The sequence below is a fragment of the Myotis lucifugus genome, unplaced genomic scaffold (assembly GCF_000147115.1).
Source record: "Myotis lucifugus unplaced genomic scaffold, Myoluc2.0 scaffold_151, whole genome shotgun sequence".
In the NCBI taxonomy this organism is placed as follows: Eukaryota; Metazoa; Chordata; class Mammalia; order Chiroptera; family Vespertilionidae; genus Myotis; species Myotis lucifugus.
This window is the reverse complement of record NW_005871199.1, coordinates 976,092-983,673: the sequence shown is the minus strand read 5'-3', so window position 1 is coordinate 983,673 and position 7,582 is coordinate 976,092.

Sequence of the window (7,582 nt, the reverse complement as noted above, 5' to 3'; positions counted from 1 at the left end):
CCTTTCACAGGGGTCGCCTAAGACCATTGGAAAACACGTATATAATTACGTATTGTTTTTGTGATTAATCACTATGCTTTAATTATGTTCAATTGGTAACAATGAAATTGGGGGTCACCACAACATGAGGAACTGTATTAAAGGGTCTCGGCATGAGGAAGGTTGAGAACCACTGCTCTATAGTAACTGGCAAAACACCTAGGTCCAGCTTCAAAAATAGTGGAGTTTGCTGACAACTTCACTTGATCTAGTTCGATGCCTCTCCATACCCCATTTCATAGGCAAGGAAATCAATTCCCTACACGGTGCAGATACACACGTGATCATCCCAGCTTACTTATGCAACCAACCCTTTATGACCCTTCACCTCCAGTCACCCCAGCTCTTTATTCACCAACCAGCTCTGGTTTGCATTTAGATTCTCAAAGGGACTTTCCTTCAGGGAGCGGGGGGAGCTGATTTCTGGAAAGTTTGGGTTTACCATGCAGTCATAAGAATGAACAAGAATTCGTCTCTCAGAACAAGATCATCCCTAAGAGCAGTGATAAAAATAAAAAAAAAATGACTTTCTGAACCTGCCCAGCTTTGGGCCAGATAAACATCTTCCAAGAAGGGAAAAGGGCGGCAGACAGGTAAGGGAGAAGAAACTCAAGTTTCCTGAGTGTTTACTCTGTACAGACATTGTTCTAAGTGCTCTGTGTGCGGATACATTATCTAATTTAATCCTCCCAACCACCCTATAATGTGGGCAATGTCTATGATTAATAGATCAGGAAACAGAAGCTCAAGAAATTAAGTGTAGAGCCAGGATTTGAATTCAGTTTGGCCTGGCAACAGAGCACCACTCCTCAATCACCCTGACAGCTACTCCTTCACCCAAAGCTCCTTCTCTGGCCACTTGCCTGGTTCCTCCTCCTCTCCTTAACCCTGCCTGGCTTCTACCCTTTTCTCTCTTGATTGCTTCTCTCTGGATCCTTCCCCTCTCTCCCTCTGCCTCACAGCATCATCATCGCCTCAGTTTAAAGAACTCCTAAGATCCAAGGGTTTGAATCTGTACTCAGCCAGCCCCATCCTTCCAGCACCAAACTCTCACTGCTCCCCTAGTCGTTCAGCCCCAATCCCCATCAGCTCCGCCTTGCTCTGTGGAACCCCAGATGTGGCCAAGCAGCCTTGCCAGCCACAGGTCCTCCCCAAGTGCTGCTGTCCTGACACAGCAACCTCCTCTGGACTGCAGCCTCTCCCCTCCTCATCCGTTCTGGTCATAGTTGTCCATGTTGTCGATCATTTGCTCAAAAACTTTCTGGGTCTCTCTACTGACTACCTCATCCATTAGACTCTTTAATGTTTCTGTGGACGAAAGGGCCACATGCTAATCTGACTAATGCAGGGAAGGCCTGCCAGGTGGCCTTGCAAACTCAAGGACCTAAAGTAACCACAAGGGATGGTCTGAAATGAAAACTTTTTAAATTAAAAAGCAGTTTATAGTGGGTAGTCATATCCTAGGCCGGTATGTTCCCTAGCAAAGACCTGAGCCTATTATCTTTTTGCATCTATGATAACATACCTGTGGAATGTCAGGGTAACTTGTAACTTCCCTTTCTCCAGATCGCACAGGGCACAACCAATGCACCAGGGTGCCAGGGAGGAGACCACAAATTCCCTCATCGTTATTGTTATGTTAATTGTTGACGGTTAACTCTCCTGTACCCACCTACGTAAAAGAAGCATGTGTCTATCATTTTACTTTTTATCCAATCCTAGCCTGTCCATTGGTGATATTACAAAGAAGCTGGGAGAAATGTGGGATGTTGAAAAAAAAAAAAAAAGAGTCATCAAGCCTGAAAAAAGAAGAAAAAGAAGGAAGACGTGGAAGGTGAAGAGGATGCGGGGCAGGAGTATTACCGCGGAGACCATGACACCTTGGTTCTTGTCTTCTTAAAGGAAAGATCTCAATCGAGACAAAGTGTAGAAAAGCAAGCAAGAATTTATTGACCGCAGCAAAAACCCACTTAAGACAGTGAAACAGGAAAGTGCATAGAAGAAGCAACAGGAGAGCCCAGGCGGGGCTGCTTGGGCTGACTGAGAAGTCAGAGAAAAGGTTCAGGGGTGTAGCCCGAGACACTGCCACTGCCCATTGCTCCCTTGGTTGTAAGTCTCATGGGGTCCCTTGAAGTTTAAGAGATGTGTCTGTGGGGGAAGGAGAGGGGCAAGGGAATGACACGGACATGCTCCTGGGGGGTGCGGGGGGAGGGGGGAGAGCCCGGCAGGAACTTCGGTTTCAGGGTTTTTAAAGGCTTAGCATTTAGGGAAGGTCTTAGGGGATGAACAATGGAATATTCATCAGCTTTATGAGGATGTACCAAAATGATATTTATTCTCTTAACTTCATGGGTGTGGTTGGCAAATGGCACTAATTGGATTTCTGTTATCTATCTTCCTGAGTAGGGTGATTTAAGCTATTTACCCTCTGGTTTGGGAGGAGAAATGCAAACCACTTACTCTTCGGTGCCTTTGGTTTAGGGAAGATAAGATTTACAATGTGGCTGTAAACTGCTGTTTAACCATCTGTCTTAGTTTCCCTATTCTGTGTGTCCCGAATTTTTCTAACTTTTGACTGTCCTATAACAGGAGGTAGATGAAGAGGAAGAAGAAGATGATGATAAGTTGGTTCTAGACAACTTTTTTTATTGTCTATGAAGCATTTACCTACCCTGTACACAACTCATTCCTTTTAAAGAAAAAAACTGATATTAAAGGCTGTGTAAGATTTGTTTTTGGTTGTTTTGTTTACTAGAGGCCTGGTGCACAAATTTGTGCATGAGTGGGGTCCAGCCAGCCCACCCTGATCAGGGCGATTGGGAGCTGGGCGGCTGGAGGGAGGGGCTGCTGGTGGTTGGCTGGCCCCGCCCCCTGGTCCAACTCCCAGTCGAACTCCCGGTCTAGGGGACAATTTGCACATAGCTTTTTATTATATAGGATATTTTTTTTAAAGATTTGTTTTTAAACTAACTATACAGTGTCTTTTTCTGTGTGTACAATTAACACACTACCAAATGTCTTTTTTTAATGCTTTTTGTTTTATAATCCTCACTGATGATATGTGTCTTTATTTATTTTAGAGAGAGACGAAGGGAGAGAGAAAAACATTGATCGGCTGCCTCTAACGGGAAATCGAACCTAGACCTAGGTATGTGCCCTGACTGGGAATTGAACCCAGGACCCTTCGATGCACAGTTGGACAAAGCTCCAACCAACTGAGCCACGTTGGCAGAGCCCAATATGTGTTTAGATAGGCCTGTCCTGGTGGTATTTCCAATAGCCACTAACTTTGCCTGGTACAGTATGGGGGTTGTAAATTGGCATGGAAGTTTAAAGCAGGTTCTTGGTGCACAGCACAAATTAGTTACATGTGGGGATGGTAATGTTTTCATCTTCAGTTGTCTCTGATGCAGCTTTTATGAAACAATTGTTGTTCTCTTAACTGAATACCACTCTCTAATTGCAAAAAAACAAAAAAGTTGCAGCCATTTTGTTAACATTCTAAATGCTGCTAAGTAATACAATTTTTATTAGTAAAAAATAAAAACTGTTCAGTAGTATAAACCTACACAAAAGAAGATATATAAAAATAAAACAGACCCAGATGGTCTTTCTGGGAAAGTTTACCAAATCAAGAGGGGTAGGGAGGGCATGCAGGGCATCTTATACGTATTTCCAGAAATTAAAAAAGGAGGAAATACTGCCCAATTTATGTTTTGTGGCAGGTGTCAAATATCATTTGGAGTAAAGGCTGCTGCTAGTTGTCTCCTTACCACTTCTCCCCTTATCTCTCATAGCCAAACAGACTCTGTATAGTTTAAAAACAAACTTACTTTTAAATTCAAATAAAGGCCATGCTCCCCAGCCCTTTGTGCAAATAGGTGTAGCCATATGTTTAACCTCTGACCAAAATAAGCAGAAAGATAACAAGGTAAGTGACTTGTAATTCTCCCCATAACGGCAGAGAACAGGCCACTTCTTCACCTTGCTGCTTGGAAAATGGATGAAATGTTTGGACTATACCAACTGGGGATGGCTGAGCAGAACCACCTACCAAACCAGGCCTAAGCCACCTACTTCCAGATAGTATATGACCAAGAAATAAACCCCTTCATTCAAACCACTGCTCTATTCGGTATGTGTTACACACAGCCAAATCTGTGTACTAAGTAGATCACCTTAGATCCTGTTAACCTCAAAATAGAAGGCCAAAGGGAGAGGCAACAAGCATTTATCTGAGATGCAAAAGAATAGCTGTTCAAGAATCATTGATTTGGGCAGAAACTCAAATGGTGTTCAGCTTAGAAGGTGATGACAAGGGGTATTTATGAGGACGGGGAATGAATGGATCATCTGCAGCAGGAGCATCACAGCCACCAAGCTTCGGTGGCCTCTGGGCATGTAAAGGGCACCCTTGGCCCTTCATCGTTATTGGGGCTAAGACACAGACAAGCGCCTCTGCCCTTGGGGCAGTCCACACAGAGTTCATAAAAGACGGATCGGGTCACCGTCACGGTGTCCTGGGCTAAGTCAAGTCACGTCACCTCTGACAGCTTCACCTGTAAAAGGTGGATCGTGATTCTTGTTTCACGGGGCTGTCAGCAGGACCAAATGAGACTTGAATGAGAATGTGTTTTTAAAACTTTTAACATTGGACAAGCGGAAAGGATTGCTCAGGTTTCAAAAGGAAGTTACTAAAAATCTAAATGGAAAGAAAAACCAAAATGCACAGGAAGGTCAAAAGCTGACAGGGGCCCTAACTGGTTTGTCTCAGTGGATAGAGCGTCAGCCTGCGGACTGACGGGTCCCAGGTTCGATTCCAGTCAAGGGCATGTACCTTGGTTGCGGGCACATCCCCAGTAAGGGGTGTGCTGGAGGCAGCTGATTGATGTTTCTCTCTCATCGATGTTTCTAACTCTCTACCCCTCTCCCTTCCTCTCTGTAAAAATCAATAAAATATACTTAAGAAAAAAAAAAAGCTGACACGGGTAGTTTTGGTTTTCTTACCCTAATGTGACAAAATAAGCCAGGTTCTCACCCTAGAGAATGGCAAGTCTGACTACAGAGGGGTTTGGCAGGCGCAATGTATTGGGCACCCACCACCTCAGATCCAAGTGGTTTAAATACTAGGCCAGGCCAGGGAAAGACCAGGCAGAGGGGCCCTGCTCAATAGCACTGTGGGACTTGCTTCTGACCCTCCCTCCTCCACTCTGCTCAGGCCTTGCTCAGGCTGTCTAGTCCCTGAACTTGAGGGTAAGACAGGAAGGCTTGCCCTTCTGCGGCCCTACCACTCCCCAGGGAGGCCTCAGCTGAGTGTCTGCTTCTGCAGTGACAGCTTTTGTCCCTCTGGGGCCTATCTGGCTCCGTGCCTGAAGCCAAAGCGCTGACTGCGGTTTAGATTCTCTGACCTCCACTAACATTCAGTGTCCTCCCCAGCACTCTAGGTTGGAGCTTAAATCTTCTAGAAACAGGCCTCTAGCTGGGGTCACGTGCCTTCTCATTTCCTGCCAGCTGTTCTAAAGTCTTGGACGGATGGAAGTGCTGAACTCCAGGCATGTACCAGAGCACTGAAGGGAGCATAGCCCCTTCTCTCAAGGAAGCAGGAGCTGGGTCCTGAGGGACAGGGCTGGGGTTGGCCCACCCGACACCCCACCACCACCACCACCCTCTTCTGAGACATTCAGTGTGGAGGATTGGAACCTGAGGAGCCGGTCATCGGAAAGGAGGCAGGAAGGGCCTCTGGTATTTCCCGTGCATCCCTCACACCTTGGCTTGGAGAAGCTGCCTCCTCCACCACACCAAGGCCTTGGCCCCTGGCTATCCTCTGTCCTATTCTCCAAGACTCTTTTCTCTCTCCTATTTGATCTGCTCACCTCAAGCTTCCATTCTAGTTCAGCTCATCCCGCCTCCAAAGCTTCCCCAGGTAGCCCCCCTCTCTCCCCAACACCCCTATTGCTCTCTAAAGCAATAGTCTGTCTTCAGGGGGTTTGCTCTGAGCTTCCTGAAGGAATTAGGGGGTTGGGGGGGTGGTATGTAGTGACTCACATATATTTTAAGTTGACAGCTAAGATTTTTTGTCACAAGTTTGAATCTTTGCAGAGTGTATAAATTCTGGAATGCTTCAAGTATTGTGACTTTTTAAATAAACTGAGTCTTTTAAATTCGTGCTTGATGAAATCTAAACATCACAATGGTGTAATGCTCTCCATTATCCATTTAAATATATTCATATTTTCCCGGCCGGCCGGCATGGCTCAGTAATTGAGCGCCCACCTATGAACCAGGGTTTGATTCCTGGTCAGGGCACATGCCTAGGTTATGGGCTCTATCCCCAGTGCGGGGCGTGCAGGAGGCAGCCAATCAATGATGCGTTCTCATCATCTCTCTCTCTCTCTCTCTCTCTCTCTCTCTCTCTCTCTCTCTCTCTCTCCATCTCTGAAATCAATAAAAAAATATATTTTTAAAATAAATAAATAATCTGTTGATGAGCATTCAGATACTCAGTGCAACTAAGGGCCATGGCCCCTCGCTCACAGAACTGCAATAAGGACTACGTGGGACATACTGTCAGTCTGGCTAGGAGGCCCAGTGGTGACATGTGGCCTTTGGACCTTCATGGAGCTGGAAGGAACTGCTGGTCCAGGGCTGACAGCTGAAGTATGGTAGCAATCATCTCAGGTAGACACCATAGTTTAACTTTAACCCTGCTGTTTGGCTTCTGTACTTATTTGCTTTGTTTAACAATAGAAAAGTTATTTTGATTTTCTGAATTATATGAATCATCCCATTCGATCGAATACCCTATTGATTGTACTGTGACTATCCCATTGGTTGTGGTCATACTGGTCTTAGAAAGCACATTTTCCTTTACCTGGGAAGGACAGCCAATTATCCCAAGGTCAGAGGGCTCTAGTTAACGTGTTTCTGTCAATTCAGTGATACGGAGATCCCAAACTGTAATTTAGATAACATGCTGTTTCTGCTTCTGTAAACTGCTTTTTTGCAAATCAGGTTCCTCATTTCAAACCCTGGGATGTAATCAATACCTTTGTGACCTTTGCCTATATAAGTCTGGTGTTGCGGCCATCTTATCACTATGAGATTTGGGGAATGGCCCCTCAGAGTCCCGGATTGCAATAAATGTGACTCTTTAATTCCATTTCTTGAGGCGTCCTTCTGTGATTCACGGAAGGTGAATGTACATGGGGGTACATTACAACACAGCACCCACAGGGATCTAGGACTTCTACTTCTTTCTAAGGTTCCAAAGAGTGGAAAGGTGTTTGGTGGTGGTGTGTGTGTGTGTGTGTGTGTGTGTGTGTGTGTGTGTGTGTGTTTTGTTTTTTGTTGTGTTTTGTTTTGGGGGGTGTTGTTTTTGTTTTTTTGTTAATCCTCGCCCAAGGATATTCTTTCCATTGATTTTCAGAGAGTGGAAAAGAGGGGGGAGAGGAAGAAAGGAGGGAGGATGGAGAGAGAGAGAGAGAGAGAGAGAGAGAGAGAGAGAGAGAGATGTTCATGAGAGAGAGACATATCAATTGGTTGC